The sequence below is a fragment of the Ischnura elegans genome, chromosome 3 (assembly GCF_921293095.1).
Source record: "Ischnura elegans chromosome 3, ioIscEleg1.1, whole genome shotgun sequence".
Lineage (NCBI taxonomy): Eukaryota > Metazoa > Arthropoda > Insecta > Odonata > Coenagrionidae > Ischnura > Ischnura elegans.
Genome location: NC_060248.1, coordinates 134,935,311 through 134,958,258, shown reverse-complemented (window position 1 = coordinate 134,958,258; position 22,948 = coordinate 134,935,311). Strand labels below are relative to the sequence as shown.

The window sequence follows — 22,948 nt, the reverse complement described above, 5'->3', positions numbered from 1 at the left end:
TTTGTCTATATAAAGTAATCGTGTTATTTTTTAAATAATTAATATTCACTATCATTGATTAATTTTTTCCCGTATCCGTAGTGATTAAAGATGAGCGAAAGTCTTGGGGAGACGTTAAGAAGACGGGGACTTTGTGAGTGAATTGATTGTAAGGGAAAAAATTACAAACTCCGTATGGTCGTTGGAATTGGTGCAGAAGAATTGTGTCTCACGTTTTCTAATCTTATATTTACAATGGTAAATGGCGATCTGTCATTTTTCATTTGTGCTGAACTTGGGGTTGAATGACCATGTGATAGCCCATATGGTTATTAACCCAAAGGGATGGGTTTGTGGACTAGTCATTGGATTTTCTACCACAGTATGCACACAATATAGCTAATGGAGAAAAATACGTGGAGTTGAGGAAACACCGTTTAAATGTAACTCAATACATCTCATAAATACTAGTAGTCTAAATGTAAGTGTAAGATATACAAGAACCACAGAAATATTTCATGATGATGATTATGATGACGTTTCATGATTTCGTCCCTTGATAATTTCCACATTTTGTGGCTGCTGTTGGTTAAGGTCTATTTATTTACCTTATATTTGCAAAGGCACTAGTATATTGACTTGACCCGGAGAGTAACTCCAATGTCATTCATGTATTCTGAATTGCTATCTGTCATAGATGCCAGATGTTCCATGACTTTTGTTAAAAATGAATGTTGAATCACCAGAAAAATCAGAGAATGTATTATTTACAGCGAACAAACCCTCGCACAATCAGCAGAGACTTCGTCTTCAGTACCGAGATTGGGTGAGAATCGGCTTGACCCCGCTCCCCCTCCTGAACGCCTCACGTAATTGATGGGCGCCTACCTTAGTTTACCGGCGCATTTGCTTAAGTCACAGCTTCAAGAGTACGGATAACGTTTACACCGGCTTCAAATGAGATTCAGCTGGGATAACAATTTATTTTCCATGTTTAGTAATTGTTTTGTGCTATCGGCAAACCTGCAAATGGGTATTTGTATGAATTACAAAAATATTTTTTCCGTATATCGTTACCATCGTTACATATTTAGAGATTAATTTTGATCGTCATTTTTCTTCAAAATTCCCAACAATGAGTGCGCTCGCAGTCCTCTTGTTTACTCCTTCGATGAGTGGGAGGGGGGCGAATCCGGCAACCATGTGCAGACGCCGTTTGGTCGCGCGCACGCCATCCGAGGACGGACCTGTCTTTACCTGTGTTTACCGTAATCAGCTCCAGTTTGCCTTCTGTGTGGAGGGGGAAAGGGTCATTGGTCCATGCAACTTCGCTCGCAACACAACGCAGATTCTCGCCTGTTTGTTTGCCTCGATGTGAGGTTAATTTATACGGTGAGGTGATATTTGGCCATCGGCAACAAAAATATCGCGCTTAAGTCATTTCAATTTCGAGAGGAATTCATGAAATTATAAACTGAAATTTGCATAAATAAATATTTTAATGGAAGCGAATCCAAGTGAAGGCATGTGGTAAGAAAAACTGCAACTGTAATGTTCATATTTTAACATGTCAACACTACCACTTATGCTTAACTTTTCGTACGTTTTAGTCCTGCATAATAACCAGAAAATTTTTAATTCGAATTCTCGATGGGCAACGCTACTTGAAAAACAGCTCCTTCATTTTAAATCTGCTGAGAATTACTGATTACAAGCTAAGAATAAGGGATGTATTTCTCTACGCGGAGTGTATGTTATGGCATTGAGCGGATGGAGAGAGTTTGTTAAAACCTCGTGCGACGTAACTTTAATCGGGCGAATCCCTCACCATTGAAAATCTCCCTGGTTGTGCATGTAAGTAATCGACTTTAGAGGACCTCTATTGATACGTAGGATAGGAAGCCCTTCCACAATCCTTACTCTTCGATAGAATTAGTACATGTTTGATTTTATCATCATCACTGGTCAACAATCCTATACGATTGGTTTGACGCAGCTCTCCACTCAGTTCTCATATCAGCTAATCTTTTCACACCTACGTATTTCTTCTCTTTCACATCTCTCTTTACTTGTTCCATATATTTTGTTCGAGGTCTTCCTTTTCCGTTCTTGCCTTCCACTAGTCCTTCGACGATTGTCTTCATCAGGCAATCATGTCTCAAGATGTGACCTATAAGGTTGTTCCGTCTTCTAGTTACGGTTTTCATGAGGCTTCTCTTCTCTCCTACTCTTCTTAGGACTTCCTCGTTACCAACTCGGTCGATCCATTTGATCTTCATCATTCTTCTGTAGCACCACATTTCGAAGGCCTCTATCCTTGCTTTCTCCGCTGCGGTCATTGTCCGTGCCTCACTTCCGTATAGGAGCATGCTCCAAATGTAGGTTCTTATAAATTGTTTCTTTACTTCCATATTTAAGTTTCCCGCTGTAAGCAGGTCTCTCTTTTGGTGGAATGCTCTCTTCGCCTGGGCTATTCTGCTGATAATTTCTTTCTTACTTCTCACGTCACTAGTTATCTTGCTTCCCAAATAACAGAATTCATCCACCTCTTCTCTTCTGCTACATACTAAGATCTTGGTTTTCTTCGTGCTTATTTTCAGTTGATATCTACCCATTACCCTACCCATATTAACAAGGATATTTTTCAAATCCGTCTCTGTTTCTGCTATAACGGCTATGTCATCGGCAAATCGTAGCGTGCTAATTTTTTCTCCAAGGATATTCACGCCCAATGCCTTTTCTTTGATTTCATTAATGGCTTTCTCAATGTAAATGTTGAAAATTACGGGTGACAATGTACAGCCTTGTCTAACTCCTTTCCTAATTCTTGCTTCTTCACAGCTGGGCCTTGATTTTATCACCGCTACTTGGTTTTTGTATAAAATGTGAATGATTCTTCTGTCATTGTAAAGAACCCCAATTTCCTTTAAGATTCCAAGCATTTTACTCCAATCCACGTTGTCAAATGCCTTCTCTAAGTCCCCGAAACGCAACGAACGTTGGCTTGTTCTTTTCCATTCTCTTCTCTATGAGCAGTCTAAGGGCCAATATTGCTTCCCTGTTCCCTTTGTTTTTTTTCTGGATCCAAATTGGTCCTCATCCAAGTACTCTTCTGCTTTTCGTTCTATTCTTCTATAGATGATCCTTGTCAGTATCTTTGACGCATGTGTCGTAAGGCTTATGGTCCTAAAATCTTCGCACTTCTCCGCTCTTTTCTTCTTAGGAATAGGGATTATAATGTTCCTCTCGAAGTCCTCTGGTATCTCACCTGTGGAATACATTTCACTAATGATTTTGTATAGCTGGTTCAACGTCTTCTCTCCTGAATTTTTAATTAGTTCTGCGGGAATATCATCGATGCCAGACGCTTTATTTATCCTAAGGTCTCTTACAGACCTTATTTTTCATTAGAGACCTTAGGTTTGACCAATATCGAATAATTTGATTTGGCCAAGGCTCGCCAGAGAAAGAGTTACGACGTTAGTGTTTTCCATATTTTTCAAATCGTATTAGGAAACGCAAGTCTAAGCGTTTCACAGCTTTTGAGGATCTATAGAAAAGAATAGCGTGGGTTGGACGCCATATTATACCACTATTCTGCGGAACTATTGCAGCAAACTTTTATGGAAATTGACCGGATTGTTTTCTAAAGGCTGTTTCACGCGAGTCACGTCATTACGCAGGGTAGCTCTGAAAACATTAGTTGAAATTGCGCGAAATCACGAACGTAATTAGAGCAGGGGCTATTTTGCCGTCTCGCATCCACGTATTCTCGCATTCGTTCTAGTAATTCACCGCTGTACAGAACGCAATTTTGACTGCGTCTTCGTACATGCGTCAGATTGCGCAATGACGTGCCCCGTGTAAAACGGCCCTAGGAACAGTTCCACCTAATTACCGCACAATTTTTCCGGCATTTGACCAATCAATAATTTTTTCCCGTGGTTAACTTCACCAATCCATTCCATACCCGCGTTATTTTTTATTCCGAAGTGTCTTCTTCCAGGATTAACGATTAGCACTGACAAAACACGGATGGAAAGCGTATGACTGCGTGTTCTAAACGACAATGATTCCAGATTGAGCAAACCCCTTCCCGCTCTTTTTTCTACGAACATTTGGGTACATTTGGGTCTCGCTTATTGTTCCGTTCGCTTAATCCATTGCTAATCTTTCTGCAAACCGGCCTGAGAGTATGTGTGAGGGCATCGGTCACTGCTGCCCCTCCCCCCGCCATCTAGATAGCGGGATTGAGCTGGAGGCAGGGGCCGTGTGGCCAAGGTCGCACCCCAAGGGCACGTCTGAATGTCAGCCAGTGTGCCAGCCTGGCGTGCTCTCGATAGTCACGCACTCGGTCAACGCCCTTGTATCCTGGGGATGACATTGTGCTACGACCACCTCCCCACTTGCTTTTGCTGTGCGAATCACAGCATTGCCACTCCCCTTCTAAGGGATTCAATGTCAAATGGCTTTGCTTTAGTGGCAAGGGGAGCTATGACAACCAAGAGTGTAGGGACACGTCTTGCGTAAGTGCAAATGATATTGTATTTAGGCACCCCAGGATTTTATTCGCTGATTTTTGCGATTATTGTCATCTTAGAGAGCGTTTAAGTGACCGCCATTTTTGTCATTTGCAAACAATCACAAACCATATCCTTCTTACCACTTTCTTTGGTAAGATTTTTTAATATTTGTTATCTTTAAAGGAAGGTAAATATTGAATAAAATATTTAATTGTTACTCTCGAAATGTTACACGAATAATTTAAAAAAGCATGCTGTTATAGAACTTTCTTGGAATTTATTAATTAAGTTTTAATGGTACCCACTTCACTACATTGACAATTTGTGCAGGTAGTGTTTGTTTTTCTCTGCCCCTGTACGCATATTCGCCAAACTCCTTCATACGTCTACATAGCAACATGCGAGCCACATTTACGGTGTTTGGCAGGGGGTGATCAATCCCCAGCTTGTAGCATGCTAGATAACTCCCCTACGGCGTGATACACTTCACATTAAGCACATTCACGCAAAGCCTAAAGTTGACGACGCGCCAATAGTAATTTATGTAGTACATGCATCCATTCGGGGTTAAAACAATGGAAAAAGATAATCGTGCAAGGTGTAGTCGTAGCGAGTGACGTCATTAATCCTAATAATTGAGACAACGTTGCTATTCTTCATAGTACGAGGAAAGAATGAAATTTTAATCGCTCTGTTTTTCAGTCCATTTCCTTTATTTTCTTCTCCTGATCCTGTCTGCTATAATAGTACGACGGCAAACGAAGGATATTTTCTCGTCGTCAGAGAAAACTTTTCTCCGAATGTACTTAGTAAATGTAGCGTATACGTTGCTCCAAGTTCCTGCTACGATTCCCATTCTAAGATATTGGAAACGCTGCCCTTTTTGTCGTATCAACTTATCACGAATCTGGTTGCCCTACGCTCTAGGTACTCCATTGATTGCAGCTACCAGTCCTGCCTCGTAAGGGTCAAACACGCCAGCAGCATACCCTAAATGAGGGATTACTAAAGTCAGGTAGCTCATCACTTTCGCCTTTCTATACCGAGAATTATTTTGACAAATCCCAAGTGGATACGAGTAAGCTAACTCCTTACTTCTCCGAGCAGTGGGAGTCATGCCATTTGAACGTAAGGAAGTTGGAATTACGGTTCTCCAATTGACCTCCTCACATCAGGCTCAGGTGCTTAGTCCCACAGACAATACATTTTTGATTCCGTCTGCACCTCAGAATGCGGGGGTTAACGCAACTTCTCACCAGAAGTAAATACATACAGTGGGAGAAAAAAGTATTCGGACAGCTCTTGTTTCCAGCCAAAATTTTTATTCTCTTTGTGTTGCGCTTATGCCTTCGGCTTGATACGATTATCAGTGCGTACTATAGACGCTCTTTATTTATGCATGCACTGCAGCAACAGCAACAAATAATAAACGTTCGAAAGTAATAAAAATAGAAATATAACTTCAAATCGCACAAAAAGAATTCGGACACCTGAATGTTTCATATTAAATGAAGTCAAAAGACACACTTTACGCAATAATTAGTATTTTGTTGCATTCCTTTTGGTTTTCAAGGCTGCCTAAAGGCGATTCGACATTGAATGGACCAATTTTGATGTCACAATAGGGGGTATTATTTTCCATTCTTCTAACTAGGCAATATTGAGGTCATTCATGTTTTACATTTGCCTCTACTTTATCTGTGTCTCCAGAATACTTTACAGATGTTCTGTCGGATTGAGGTCAGGTGATTGTGGAGGGGTGTTCGACTGCTTGGGTGTGTTATACATGATCCACAGCATGGCATTCTTTGCCTTGAGTTTTGGATCATTGTCCTGTTGAAATGTACATTTGTTTCTCATTCCAATTTATTAGTATTAACTAAAAACATTTGCTTCGGTATGTCTATTTACATCTCGCGGTCCATGATCCCTATCAAAAAGTGCAAATTACCCATTCCAGATGAGCCCATGCTCCCCCACGCCATCACAGAACCAACCCCTTTTGCTTTCACTGTTGCCTTCGAGTTCTTGGGATCAAGCTCAGTATTGTTCCGACGCCTCATCATTTGTTGACCATCGGATCAGAATATGTTGTACTTGCTCTCGTCAGTGAAAAACACGCTATCCCACTACTCTAAAGGCTCTGATTGATGTTCCCCTAGCGAAATCTTCATGCCTCTTGCGATTGACCACACTGATACACGGCATCCTCCTCCTTGCTACTCGGCCGTGGTAACCGTTTTGCTTCCACACATTCCGGACGATGCGTAAACATCACGCTTCTGTTGATCAGCGGTTAACTTGGGAGCGCTGGTTTTTGGGTCCTTCTTGATCTCCCGCACGATGAATCGGGTGTCACTGTAAGTCAGTTTCCGTGGACGTCCGCTTAGGGGCTTGTATAGAACAGTCTTGGTCTTCCCAAACCGATTCGCTATGTCGCAGACAGTTGACCTAGGTCGTCTGACAACTCCAGCATTTGATTCAGTGACTTATATTGATTTTAGTGTCTTATAATGAGCTTTCGCTCAGCTTCAGTCGCCTCAGTTGTCTTTCGTCCCTTGTCTGTCAACACTTCAGGTCGCCGTTCGGTCAAAGATACGTTTCACCTCGCCACAGCCAGGGGGAAGCATATGGGCCCACAGCTGGACAGCTATGACACCGGTCGACTCCCCTATAAACGCGTTTAAATTGACGTGCACTGTGTGTCCGAATACTTTTTGCACGCGAAAGTTCTGCATATTCGTCTATTGGACTCAATTTATGGCAAATTAGCAACAAATTTTCCTTCTTTCAACATGAAATTTTAACTTTTTTAACTTTTTAATAATTACCAGAACAGCAAATGATAACACTACATTCATGTTGAATCCGAAGAACAAGTACAACGGAGTCAAAATGCTGGAAACAAGTACTGTCCGAATACCTTTTGGCACCTGTAGGTACTGTATATACGTCTGTTGTCCCAACTCCTGAAACTTATGTTAGTCATGTGAAGATCCAATAGCTTTAACGCAGTTGATTATTTGCATCCGATATTGGCATTGACAATATTAACTGTTATTGTTATTATTGATGTAGTTGGAAGGTAGGGAGAGCGGTAGAGAGAGTCTACGGTTCGAATCCCAGGTGAAGCCATGAAATTCAAATGAAATCCTTTGAGCGCGAGGAGCGGAGCTGACCCCAAAAAACCCTGAGTGTGTGACATCATTCAATCGCCTGTGACTATAAAGCCTGGGATGAGCTCGTCCATCGTAATGTTTTTCATTCACATTTTGTCCTTAACCCGCCTGAAAGATAAAGTTAGCATTAATACAATGGAGAGGCATCACTCAGGGGCGCACCTAAGAATTAAGGCTAGGGGGGGTTTTAGGCGCAACTAATACTTACGGGTGTGGAGTATTGCATACCCACCAGGTTAAGCAGGAGTTGCGGGTGCCCGCTCAGAAAAATGTTATGAATAATGGTTCAAAATGGCAAGATTTACGGATTTCTGAGGGATGTTTGATTAATCCTAACACTATTCTATAAGTAATACTGATCCAAATAAGTAAAATGGATTAAACTTTTAAAACATTCTGACTTCTGTGGGGGGGTTTATCCCCCAAAGCCCCCCCCCCCCCTCGCTGCGCCACTGGTATCACTTAATTACACTGTTTGAGTCACTCTAGCTCAATGATGTTTTAATTGAAAGCCAAGTGCCCTTGGAATAAGCCATACGATGCAAGGAACTGTTGTAATGTTTCTCTAACTCTGCCATAAGTCCACTCTCGGAAGCAACGTAACTTTTCATTTTTTTACTGTGATAATTTCCTGAAAGTCCGTAATTAATAATGCCAATGCAATCCTTAGGGCATAAATATTTGAAATGAAATGAAGTTGGCTCGTAAAACGAGGCGGGCGGCTACGAATGTAATCGCCATGTTCAGTGAACTCTCCCGTGAGGTTACCGTTGGCGTAGGAGGTGCATTACGAAGGCGCCGGTCGAAGGGAGAGGTGTTCCGCCGCCCGCCGCGCCGGCTGCTTTTACATCTCTCGGAAGCTGCGTCGAGTTACGTGTCTGCATCGCTGCTCGCGCCCAGCAGCGGCAGCGCAACGTACTGCTCAACGCAGGTCAAATAAAGGGCGGGTGGGCTGCATTAAAATACTCTCATCAGCGGAGGCAGTCAGCGCATGGGATGACATGGTTTTCTTGCGGTGACCATCTTCGGTTCGTTAATTATTTTGAAGGCGTCCACGGCAGAGCATCCTAACGGCAAGCGAGTTGACCGACTGGATCGGTGTCTGACTCGCGTTCACGGTCGACATTTACAGTGTAGCAGCCATGACGAGCTATTCCGCAAGGCAGTTATTATCACTTACCTAATCCTATGAACGGCAAGAGAGTTTTCTTGGAGAGCAAGCAGCTCTGGTTGAGTCTGGTTGAAAGAGGTTGGTCAGAAATCTTTTTCTCCATTGCATTTGTTTTGCTAACTCGTAGGAATGCTTAGGACAAGCGAGCCACAGTGCTTTAACACGGCGAAAGACGAATGCATGCATTTATAATTTATGAAAATTTCCTCCAGGGCAAGATTAAGGCCAGGTTTATACAGGTCACGTTGAACACTCTTTCGTATTAAAATGAGCAGGCTTAGTTGGTTTAGTTGATTCATAGAAAATTCTCTCGCCAGGCAGGGGCGCAGCCAGGAATTAAGGCTGGGGGGGTTTAGGTGCAACTAATACCGGGGTGTGCGGGGGTATGGAATATCCACCAGGATAAGCGGTAAGTGCAAGATTTGTGCGAAAAATCCACAGAGAAAAAAATCTTTCGCCTTGACCGGGATTCGAACCCGGATCCCTCGATTTCCGGCCGAGTGCTTTAGCCAGTTAAGCTACCGAGGCGTCATTCATTTCGTCAGGGATCCGGGTTTGAATCCCGGTCAAGGCGAATGATTTTTTTCTCTGTAGATTTTTCGCACAATTGTGCATTGCGGGTGACTCCCGTAAAAGTTATCACCGTGGCTAGTCCCGGTATACTTAAATTCGAAGTGCAAGATTAATAAATTGCGGAATTTTAAGATAAACGGTTCAAAATGGTGAGTTTTACGACTTTCTGAGGGATATTTTATTAATCCTTACACTATGCTATTAATAATATGAATCCAATTGAGTAAAATGGATTAAACTTCAATATTTCTCTAAGCTCTGGGGGGTGGGGGGGTTAACCCTCAAACCCCCCCCCCCCTCCTCGCTGCGCCACTGTCGCCAGGAGGCAAACATCAGATATTAAAATATATCATATTAATGTGATCAATCATAAAGGAATGATAGTAAAGTTCTTCTTCAACGTAATTGACGTAAGTGGAGGTCAGCCGTATTTTCTAATAAATCACCTACGAACCGATCGCAAATTGCTGTTCTGGGGAAGCGGGTTCACTTAGCTATGAAGATTTTTTTTTGGATAGAGTTCCAACGGAAATACTGATAGATCGTGTTTCGGCAGGCGGATGGCGTTTCAGGCAGAAGGGGTTGGAATTAGGGCTTAAGTGGGTTCTGATAGTGCGGGTCAGGAGACGAGGAAAATCAAAATAGTGCGCGTGGAGAGAGCGTGTTGAAACAGAAGAAGAAAAGGATATCTCTTTTAATTGCCGATGTGTTATTTAAGTTCCTGAGGTTAGGGCTGTTGCATTCGGTGAACGATTGATCTTGCGAATGTGATCACCATTATGATCCCTATTATTGCATGACTTTTGCTGAAGGGATTGTGTAGAATATATGAATAATGAAGTGGGGATCGTGCTGATGTGGCGGCTAGGGTGTTGGATTCGCACCCCGTGGGTCCGGATTGAAATGTGAGTGCTAAAGTACAGCACTGCGTCCGTCGGATGGGACGTAAAGCCGTGGTCCCCATGGCGCCTTCCGCTATGAGCAGGTTAACGCCGACCCCGGGTTTCTCTCTGCACGAGGATAAAGTTGGCAATGTTAAGAAAAAATCGAGGGTGGTCGTTTTTCGCTAAATTTGTTCAACTTTGACCTCACATTATTGATAACGTGAAAACACAGGAAAGAAATAAACTGGAAAGTTATGCAAAATTTATTTGAGAATATGTATGCGAAGTTACAACTTCGTAGTTAAAAAAAATCGTTTTTGAGGTTTTAGCCAGCTTTTTTCGATTCTAGCCCACTGTGCGTCGTATCGATATTTCTCATCGAAATCAAATTTTGACTCCAGGTAAAGTTCTATGTTCGTATTCATGAGTTGGGTTAGTATCTATTTAACTAATCATGCTAATTTCGATCACTTGGATTGCCATATTTCTGGAATCATTAGAGGTGATTACGATTACTATTTAAATGTTCATCCCGAGTTAAATCAGTTTGTCGCCTGTCTTCTTACAATTAGTGAAGAAAATCTCGCTATTACGCAGATAAAATACTTACCGCCTGTGCTATTAGAATCAAGTTTTGCCGCAATAATCAACATCGTCTGGGCTGGTAAAATTATTGTGCACAGAATAATAATGTGAATACTTCCATACCAATATTTTACACTTTTTCCAGCTATTGGAGTCTTCGAAGCAAAAGTACCAGATGTTGACGCCCCATTTCGAAATCTAGGCTGTACAGTATTAAATTTATGTGAAATTATAATTTTTTCAAACTTCATTATGTGAATATTTCGATTCCATGAAGTCACAACCGAGACATGGAGTATAGCTACGTGAGCGCTTAAAAGCAAATGCGCAGTGATCAAAGTCGGCATAAGAACTTCAACCCTCTTTTTTACCACGTAAAAAGTTTACGGATGAATAATTTTCACGGTAAATTACAATTTTCAGTTTTCATTGGAAAAATGACTCGAGACGAAATACTAGTCAAAAACATTTTATTAAAGTACTGCAGGAAAACTTTGGGTAGGATTAATGGCCGTTTTACTCGTGGTCTAATTCAGAGAAGGCGAAAAGCGCTTAGTTTACATTCAATAAACCATGAGGTTCAGAGCGCACACAAAGCACATGAGGAGAGAGCACCTCTATAATTCACAGCGCGCGCGCGGGTATTTGGAGTGGGAGACCTCTAACGAGTAAAGCTGCGCTCATCGCCACCGCGCTGATAATCGATTTACCGCCGATAATTTTCAGAAGTCGTAGTTGGAATGAAATACCAACCAATGAATTATGAAAATAGCCCTCCATTTCTTAGAGAAGAATCAGATCCGTTATTTTCAAATTATTTCTCAAGGGCCCCTGTGGCCTAATGGATAAGGCATCGGTCTCCTAAACCGGGGATTGGGGGTTCGAGTCCCCCCAGGGGTAAATTTTTTTCTCGGCTCAATCAACCCTAATATCGCACTTTTTATCAAAACGACCTCAAAGAGGCAGTGTTAGGAAAAAAAGATTTTTGTTGTTGCGATTTTCTTGTTTTTAATATCTTTCACAGATTTGGGGTTTGGAGAGCGACTTTTGCGTTCGCGGCGTAGGTGTTCATTTGTCTCAGAGCGATAGAATGCTACGTAGGGCGTTAGGTAGGAAATGAATAGAATATGTATTTATTATGCTGTGGGAATCAAAGGCAATTCCTTAGTACAAGCTGTCTTCTTACTGGTTGGTCTTACTAAGCTGGTTCCAGACCTAATCTTACACATTTCACCAATGTGGTTAGGAATTCTCTCACTGAAAATGTTAAAAAGAAGGCTTCCAAGCAAATATTTTCTTCGGACTCAGGTATTAAGCCAACCTATGCTAATTTTGTCCTGTGATACATGAACATATAATCTGAAATTAATTACCTATATCGCACATAACTTTGTCATTTATTACCTAGCTATTTGGGTTTGTCATTAAAAACAAGACCTCAAAAATCGAAGAGAGACAATGCCAAGATGCGAAGATTTTACGCGTGGAAATAGAAAGCAAGTGCTTATGAAGTTTAAACTGATAGTGTGTGACATCAATGGCACACAAGAATTTCTCTTTAATCAAAGTATGCTTTTCTTGAAGTAGGTACAAATGTAAATGTTGCCGTGCAAATTATCGTAAATGACGATTTATAACCACGTGTTGGTAGGCATCGGCAAGGCTTCGTGGTTTCCTTCTCCTTGGACCCGTCGTTAGACTCGCAACTGTGTAATTATCACCTGACAAATGATCAAATACAATTAAAAGGTATAGTTTACAAAAAAAAATAAATCTAACTAAGCTGTGAAAAGTCGCGTCTCCTAGTTCAAATTTTATATGACTGATCGGTCAATGTAACGCGGAAAAATTACTTCGTTTTACTACGGAATTATTGCGGAATAAATTTATGGCAGTGTAGGATTGTAACGCTATTAAACTGAATAGTCTGGCTGTCCCGTTTTTCAAGTTGCGTCGACTATTATTGGAGTGAACACAAGTATGTTTATAGCTATGGGAAGTGACTTAATAAAGTTATAATTTTTGGACTGAAAGTACTCGTGCATCCCCATTAGAGAATAGTTGATGTAAACTTATCTAAACGATTTATACGGATGAAATTATGACTAGGCTAGACCTCCACTATCTACCTTCACCTTTCAGCTCCGTCGGATTCTATTATGTAGGTCTCTATTTGCTGGATGGTTGCAGATAGCGTGCAGTTTGCACTGTTGCAGTAACACTTTCCCGATAAAATCTTTTTCTCTGATTTAACTGGCCTGATAATGCCACTTACTTAATATGGTATGATGAACTGTAAGAACACATTTAAAAAAATAGAACTAGTTATTCGCTTTCACAAAAATGTTGGGAATAATTATTTTTATGTCCCCTGTGTCAAATAAAATTATATTAAAAAATACTCTTTTACAATGTTTTTTTTGTAAATTTAGAGCTGATCGTCATTGAGATTGATGAGCTATCTAATTCACTCATCGTCTGTTACTTTCTTTGTTGGGAATAATTCACCCCTGAAAAAATAATGAATTCAAAAACTTAAGTATGTGTTTTTTTAAACTCCGCATTGGGTATGATCATAATTGTGAATTGTTAAGCGATGAATAATAAAAGGGAGAAATGTCTTAGGTCGGTGTGTATGCGAAGGCGGCAGTCGGCCAGCTGCGTGCCGCCGGAAGCAGTCTTGGTGGTGGTTTGGCAGTTAGTGACGTCCCGTTACCGCGATGAGGAAAAGATGCAGGAAGATATACTGGATAGAATGGGTAGCGAAGGGATTAGAGGCTGAGGACTCGGTTGTAGAGAGCGCTGCTCCGAATCGCACGCGATTTTCTAAAATTACCTTCCTTTTATTCAGGGCTTAAAAAACTCTCTTTCTTCACTTATTAGAGTCGGATATCGCGAAAAGTATTGGCAGTAGAAAAATATAAATGCCAACATTAATAAGCCAAGCGGCAGAACATGGTTTCGTTCGTTCATAATTATATTTTCTGGTCACGGGAATGGAATCTTACGTACATTGCCCTCGGACTACATCTCCACTCACCGCCAGCTTCATGGTTCTTCATCCTTTTCGTCTTTTCCACTTTTTTGAAAGGTAGTGAATATTTTGATGGAATTACCTTATTTCATATGTCTATGGGTGTTTGCTTACTGTTAAATTATTCGGCCGAAATCGCTCAGTGTGTGAGTGCAAAATGAATGAAATAAGTGTTTTAGCCATAACACTTTTGATTCACTTGGTATTTTTTATCTGAAGTCGTTTGTGGGACAATCATAAAGAGGTGATATCCGTGAATTTCTGTCGGCTATCCCCGGATTCATGACACGGTTTAACAACTAAAGGTGATGGCCAAGACGTCGTTGATGGATTGAGTTGATAGCCTAATGGCTTTCATTCTTCTCCGAATAGATTCCACGAGGCGCCATCATCCACGCGTTTTATTCTTCTCAATCGAGCCTTGATCCACATTCTCCATTCTAGTCTTTCACCATGTCCTCTTCCAAAGCTTCCTCCGCCCCTGCAACCGTGATAACCAACGAGGCTGCTCGAATTCGATTCATGCAATCCTATATCTTTCGTTCCGATCCACTCAAACTGCTCGCGCATTTAGACATCAACTCGAACACGTTAATGAATCTCTTAACTAGGTTTTTGGTGATTCCATTCAATCCACTTCCTTTATTATGCCTTGATCTCATGGTTTCTGACTGAAAAAAATGTCGATAAATTTAAGATTACGTCATTACGTAATACATAGTAAGGACAGACATGTTGTGAACAGATGGAATCACAATAACGTATTCAATACAGGAAAATCTTATTTCACGTAAGCACACAGATTATGGAAAGATTATGATAATGATCCATGCTGGAATGTAGCATCATAATCCATTATAAAAGCAACGCTAATATTCGATTCCATACAATTGAAGTTGAAAGCAATGAAATCGTCAAACGTCTGCATAAAGTTGAGCGTAAAAATGGTAATTGATTTGATGGCCATTCTTCTAGGTCAAAAGTTAGTAATGAGGAAAATTGTCTAAAATCAATCAGCTCGGTCGGGTTGCTTCTATCGAATTGAGATTTTTCAGTGTGGTCGATGCTGGATAGATGACTTGGATTTGTATTTTTCAGGGTCGTTCTAGGAATGTGGATTCTGTCCCATTGCAGTCTGCGTCGAGGGATGTCATGCATTTCTAATGACATGCGTCAATTCCCAAACTGACACTCGGTCGGTGGCCCGCTGCTCCCTCTCGCTCCTCGAGTCAACCGACGACTACCTACTCCGCTATGTGTATAGGCATCTGCCTCTTGGGCCTTCGCTCTCAAATGCGCGCTGCTCGAATCTGAAGCCGTGTCCCAATTGGCCATTTGGCTATGCCAATTCCAGGATTTAGCCATGACGCCATCTTGGAAGGATGTCCCAACTCGTTAGCCAGCATAAGGGAGGGAATTTAGGCAGCTAACGCGGCCGCCAGATTTAGGCATCGAGGAGTGCATCCTTCGCCCCACTTTTCCCATGATTCAAAGCGTGCAAAGCGACTTCAGGAGAAAGGGCATCATGGCTATCAACAAGGGATAGTACTTGTTTGCAAGAAGTGTTGATATTTTGAGACTTGTTCGCATAATTATTCATTTTTATTTTGTTTATAATAATGAAATTGCGTTAATGGAAGTGTTAGAATTACGGAGAAATTAGTTAATGAGAAGGCGGCGTTAATTTTAATGCTAATTAATGTTTGTATCCTTCATATATATGTATATGTTATTTTATAACTTTTTATACCGATCACATGCTATCTTTTGCTACCGTTTACTTTTTCAACGTGTTAAATAATGCTTAATTATGTAACACTATGTCTAAATTCTTATTTGACACTTTTTGTACATTAGGTTAACACCCGTAAGAATAAACAATTATTATTATGTGTTATTGGACAATGTCCCGGAATTAGAATCGGGAGGGTTTTCAGGAGCTGCAGAAAGCGAGGGAAGAATTCTCGGGCCAGTGTGGCTGTATTCGGCGATTCGTCGTCGAGGTCAGCCGTGGCAGGCCGCAGGTTTGCGATTACGCCGCCAGGGTGAGATAACTCTTTGTCCATTCCTCCGTCAAGAATGTGGACTACGAAAGAACCGTGACAGCCGATCGATTTTGGCCGAGTATAGAGTCTGTAAATTTTGCTGGGCTCAAAATGTCAAGTGCCTTTTGTACTCAGCAGGATTTGTGGGGCACAGTTAAAATGAACGGCTTGTCCGTGGCGCGGGTGGAATTTCATTCTCTTGGAAATCGTCCAATTTTGCTTGTTCCTACGTTTTAAGGATAAGGCGATTCCTTTCTTGTTTTTCACAGTTCTACACCACGTCACTTCCGGGAAAAATCATCAAACTGCCTAAAATTACTCTCTAACTGAAATTCGTTGTCATCAAGATTTTGAATGCGCATCGATATTATTTTAAGAACGTGTAAAGTTCTGCAATCAAAGAGTGACTTTTTTAGAAATCTCGGGCATGGGTGATGGGTGCTTGCACGCCTAGGATGGAATTCACCAGAAAAAAACTCATCCAGTAAGCCCAGTCAGAAGTTCGCTTTGAAAGCCATGACTTTGTAGGATGCCTTTGGTGGTGTGACTGGTAGCATATTGGTGATCGGTATAGATCCGGGTTCGAATTCCGACAAAGCCAAATGTTTTTCATGGCTAATTTTATTCTTGGTACATATAATTTTAAAAGTTATTTTTATGCTATGTTAGGATTTCAATAATCATCATCATCATCATCATCACTGATCAACAATCCTAGGATTGGTTTGACGCAGCTCTCCACTCTAATCTTATATCAGCTAATCTTTTCACACCTACGTATTTCTTCTCTTTGACATCTCTCTTTACGTGTTCCATATATTTTGTTCGGGGTCTTCCTTTTCCATTCTTGCCTTCCACCTGTCCTTCGACGATTGTCTTCATCAGACCATCATGTCTCAAGATGTGGCCTATAAGGTTGTTCCGTCTTCTTATTAAGGTTTTCATGAGGCTTCTCTTCTCTCCTACCCTTCTTAGGACTTCCTCGTTACTAACTCGGTCCATCCATTTGATTTTCATCATTCTTCTGTAGCACCACATTTCAAAGGCCTCTTGCTTTCTCTGCTGCGGTCATTGTCCATGCCTCACTTCCGTATAGGAGCATACTCCAGATGTAGGTTCTTATGAATTGTTTCTTTACTTCCATATTTAAGTTTCCCGCTGTAAGCAGGTCTCTCTTTTGGTGGAATGCTCTCCTCGCCTGGGCTATTCTGCTGATAATTTCTTTCTTGCTTCTCCCGTCACTAGTTATCTTGCTTCCCAAATAACAGAATTCATCCACCTCTATCAGTTTTTGCCTCCCTATTTTAATGTTGGTCTTGACTTCTTCTCTTCTGCTGCATACTAAGATCTTGGTTTTCTTCGTGCTTATTTTCAGTTGATATCTACTTATTACCCTACCCATATTAACCAGAATATTTTTCAAATCCTTCTCTGTTTCTGCTATAACGGCTATGTCATCGGCAAATCTTTGCATGCTAATTTTTTCTCCATGAATATTCACTCCCAATGCCTTTTCTTTGATTTCATTAATGGCTTTCTCGATGTAAACGTTGAAAATTACGGGTGACAATGTACACTGTACAGCCTTGTCGCACTCCATTCTTAATTCTTGCTTCTTCACAGCTGGGCCCTGATTTTATCACGGCTACTTGGTTTTTGTATAAACTGTGGATGATTCTTCTGTCATTATAAAGTACCCCAATTTCCTTTAGGATTCCAAGCATTGTGCTCCAATCCACGTTGTCAAATGCTTTCTCTAAGTCCACAAACGCAACGAATGTTGGCTTGTTCTTTTCCATTCTCTTCTCTATGAGCAGTCTTAGGGCCAATATTGCTTCCCTTGTGCCTTTGTCTTTTCTGAATCCAAATTGGTCCTCATCCGAGTACTCTTCTGCTTTTCGTTCTATTCTTCTATAGATGATCCTTGTCAGTATCTTCGACGCATGTGTACTGTGTAGTCAGGCTAATGGTCCTAAAATCTTCGCAGTTCTCCGCTCTTTTATTCTTAGGAATAGGGATTATAATGTTCCTCTCAAAGTCCTCTGGTATCTCACCTGTCGAATACATTTCACTAATGATTTTGTATAGCTGGTTCAACGTCTTCTCTCCTGAATTTTTAATTAGTTCTGCAGGAATGTCATCAATGCCAGACGCTTTATTTATCCTGAGGTCTCTTACAGCCGCATCAAATTCCGATCTTAAAATTGGGGCTCCCATGTCATCGCCATCCACTTCCCTCTCGTTTTCGATAGCATTCGTTCGGAGGCCACTTCCTTTGTACAAATCTTCCAGATATTCCTTCCATCTCTTCCCTTTTTCTTCGTTTTCAATCAATAGTTCTCTGTTTATGTCCCTAAGGGTATTACATCTTACGCCCCTTTCCTTAAAGTGGTTCCTCACTATCCTATTAGCGGCCTCTACTTTTCCATGTTTAAGATTGTTTTGGACGTCTTTGCAAATGCTTTTCATCCACGTTTCTCTAGCCTTCCGCGCTTTACGACATATTTCGTTCCTTATTCTCTTGTTACGATTCTGTCCTTCCTCTGTTTTCGCAGCCTTGTATTTTCTTCTTTCTTCAATGAGATCTAATACTTCCTGCGTGATCCATGGTTTAATTTAATAAATTAAAAATATTGTTTTAGTGGATTCGGAAAGTAAAGGAAAAGAGCGCTGAAAAATCATTATACACGGAAATTATCATGCATCTGTACAAATAACTGCGTTAATTATATAAATGCAAATAAAGTTGCACGAAATGCACGTAATAATTTGCTCAACGCAAACTGATTTCGCAGTCTTTATGAAGAGAAAACCTCTCATTGAAATGTTTGCGATTGAAACGAAGAAAGGAAATGTGCGAAATAAAAATGAGTTCTTGGAGCATTAATACTTTACAATCAATTCAACCACTGATAAATTAAGCATAAGGATTGAATCAATCTGAGTCACTGGAAAACAAACACATTGTATCCACTCTCCCCGAACTCATCCTCATCTCCCAACACAAAAATATTAGATTCTTTGGCCAGAGCGTCTATTTGGCTTCCAATTCAGCCCTCCTTACCGTAGTTTCCTTGGGCCGAAAATATATTGGGATCCGAGGAAGCCGGTGAAATATATGTACCTGTATTTAATGGTCATTTCCATTCAAAATTTCCGATAATATCCTTCCCGATGTCTCCGGCAGCAAGCACGCCGATCGGTGGAAGAAATCGCAAGTGGCTCACGACACGACACAGCCATGCAATACAGCCCAAGGATCGGTACCCAAAATTCATAGCGGTTTCGATGACATTGCCCTAGAATGCGTCATCTTCATTTTCCGAAATACCGTAATGCTTTTGAAATTTTTAGCTGAGGCCCCACATGAGGAGCTCCTTGGAGGCGATGATGTCGCTGAAACACCGTTGAAAATCTCCCACTTACTGGCAAAATTTTATGTCGGATTATTTGTCCCTTCCGTTAGCAGATGGCTTGCAATACTTTTTCCACACGTTATTTTTCCCGATTAATCACGTCTGAATTTACGTGTATCAATTGAAAGTGTGGAGGAGGGTGAGGATTCTGCCAAACAACGCCTTCCCCTTCACTCCCAATTGAGTCAACGGACAGTTGAATCGGTGCGAATTATGCCACGAATGAGTTTGCGTCTAAGAATGATCCTATCTTATCTCGTAGCCTGTCAATGCCGTACCGTCGCAATCCCATTTCGAAATCGGCTCCAAGTTGAGGAGTTGTGAAGTGGAAAGTGCGACGGTGAGACTGCTATTCTACTTCGGCACTACTTTCACTCAATATTCCAATCCTTTTAGGGGTAACGCCTTTTTTTAGTCTCAGTCACTAATTGATAGTTTGGGAAAAATCGAAGATTGCACGTCAATGCCTTGGTACATAATACATATTGCCTTTCCGTCAACTTCCGGCAGTGAATTTTTCGCTCTCTATGCACGTCAGTGCCATGTGTTTGCCATATTTGGGGTTATCGCCGTCACTTGTCCAGCGTCCACATTTTGATGATTTTGAGGAGGCCTGCTCGGCAGAAGAAAGACCAGGTGTCGTAGATCATTCTAGGGAACTTACAACCCTTCTACCCTTAGAGTTTATATTACTATGTAGGGTATTTATGCCTTCTACCCATCCCTAACTCCCGTATGTTTGACGGTCACCTGGACCACATTTTGATGATTACACTGTGAGATCGTTGACGAATGCGAGAAGAGCCTTCATCATGAGATGAACCTTCTATTTCGATTATTCACTAACCCTGATGCTCAAGTAAGGCACGTAAAGTTATTTGCAGTGAAAAGGATTTTTTTTGTTCTTTCCAAACATCAGCCCACTAGGACAGCCCTGGGTTACCACGGTCGTGTGAATTTACTTTGGTTACTTACCGACCGCACTGGCATAAACAATAAACACTTTGAAGTACATACAACCGCAAATCCGTACGACTACGATCGTTCAATTTTTTCCGAATGCACCCGAAGCCTATCCGAGCATCGAAGTCACTAGCCCAAGCATCTAGCGTGGATAGCCCGAGCACGTGGTATCAATCGGAGCAGGCTTGCTTGGGTTGGACGAACTCTGAATTATGCACCATAAACACATGCAGTTAAATACGCTTTATATAGTTAATGGATGTATGGAAAGTGAAGTAATTTTGCAATATGCGGCAATTGAAAAAGACAGCAGTGACACAAAAGGACCTTAGGTTGACAATTGATTAATCAAACCTATGAATAAAGAATACAAAATAATTGCAATCAGGTAATTTGATGCGGCCACGTATTATAAATTACGCAAAGTGTTCTATGCATATATCTCAACTACTTGTACCACGTTGTTCTTAAATCTCTTTACCAATATTAATAGTTTATATGGCTGAAAACCATGCACCTACTGGCCACAAAATATTAATTTAATTAACGAACTATTTTCCACTATAGCGAATATGTGAGAAAGCTCAGAGAACTCGCGTTATTCAATAGTGCTCGCTACTACGTCACGCGCAAGCACGCCAGCCCAAAGCGTGCTCATATTAGCGGTATGTTCATGCACTGGCTCATATTCTCTGAAGCATTCAAGATCACGGCAGGCAAGGAATGCGTGTGACAGTGACATCGGCCGCGTGAACGACCACTACCGCCACATGCGCTTGCGTGATGTGGTCGTGTGCGATTTTTTCGGTCACGCGTGGGATGCACCCTTCGCCTGGGTCACGCGGCGAGCACTTGTGAGGCGCCAAAGGGGTGCGGGGGTGAAGGGGGGGGGGAGGGTCGAAAACCGGTCAACGGCCCACCGCACAGTGGGGCCAAACCCCACTTTAAGTGGACAAAAGTCCAAAAATTAAAGTTTGAAATGTGGTTTTTTAAATATTATGTTGAGTAATAGGATGTTTTAACTGCATAACAGTGTTTTTCACAGGTTGGTATGTGTGCACCTTCGCGTAGAAATAAGTGTCAAAGTGAGAGAAAAGCGAAGCACTGGTCCCGTAGACGGAGACGTCTAAATGGACGGTCGATTTTAAACTATAATTACAGTAAACTGGCCCTTTTGATTTTATTTTTTAAAATTGCAATCAATTGGAATAAGTATGGAAAATATGAATTTGCTTTTACTATTTATATTTTGGAGAAAATAGCCGAGGAGAAATTAATTATCGTGAATTCGTTGTTTTTTCACGATGAAAAGTTTAATTTAATTAGAGAAAAGTTATATAATCGGACGGAATCGTAACTTGATTTTTAGATATATTATGAATTGAAGAATGAACTAAATAATGTAAAAGAAATCAGCTGCCATCGAGTTGCAAAAAGAGTTTTATGATAAAATATTAGCTATGCATGACAAGCCGAAAGGGCCGCTATGGCCGCATAGCAACGGGTAAACTATAATGTAAACAGTGTCCATTTAGATATTATTATTTTGTAATAAATGAACTTTGCATGCATTATATATTTTGTCTACTCATAGATACAAGCGGTGAAGTTTTCTACATAAGGGCTGAGATTTTTTAAATGTAGAGGGGCCATTTCCGAGGCTCCCACCCTGTCGTGAATGAAGTGCTCGAAAAGGTTATTTCCGTTCAACTGAGGTGTACTTATTCGATTCCGAAATGCCAATTTAGTACTTTTTCACTCTCTACGCGCAATAAACCATATTCTATTGTATTTTATTTTTGAAAGTTACAACTACCTCTTCAATGCGGTATTTTCTTTCTTTGTGTATTGGAAAAGAAACTTAAGAGCGAACCTTTATTTTTCTATTAAGCGTGAAGGTTTTTTCAAAGAAATTGCTAAAATAATTTTGCAAATTTTATATAATAGATTTTTTTCTGGCCACTAGGATTATTAACGTGAACTTTTTTTTATTGTATCAAATTTTTATATATAATCTATTTTTACAACTAACCACGTTACTTTTCAAATTCTAAAAGTAATAAAATTGAAAAAAATAAAAAAATGGAAAATAAGGAAAACTTAATATTGGATTTCATCAAAGCGGTCTCTAAAACATATACATGAATATTTTATGGTCGTTAGTAAAAGTTTTTGACTTTTGTCCGTCTAAAGTGGGGTTTGGCTCCACTGTGGCACCGCCCTCAACTGTTGGCCTCACTTGCGGGTCGCCTGGGATACCAACAAGAATGCCCATTAATAATTCAAACAACGAAATATTCGACATTTTCCACATGATGTACGTGATTATATCTACCAAAATAAAATGTTTATTTCCCAAAGCACGTATGAATTAAAATGATGATCCACCATAAAAATACTCGCTATCACGGTTTCACACTAATAAATCTTGTATTTTATCTTTTATGCACAATGGCATATATTTAAAAAAATTATTTTATTCATGTAAAAATTGTTCATCTCTTCATGTATGAATTTGTGATGATCAATATGCATAGCCCTGATAATGAATATATATGACATAACATCGAAACGTCGGCGAACATTTTAAATTTCA

At 40.7% G+C, this 22,948-nt stretch overlaps 1 protein-coding gene and 1 non-coding gene across 2 annotated transcripts in view; both read left to right on the top strand.

Annotated features, from left to right (window-relative positions):
* Positions 1-22,948, top strand: part of LOC124155140 — a 65,899-nt gene that overhangs the window by 10,244 nt on the left and 32,707 nt on the right. The gene's annotated exons all lie outside the window — the stretch shown is intronic.
* Trnar-ccu lies at positions 11,722-11,794 on the top strand. The gene has a single exon. It is a non-coding gene; the product is annotated as a tRNA-Arg (tRNA).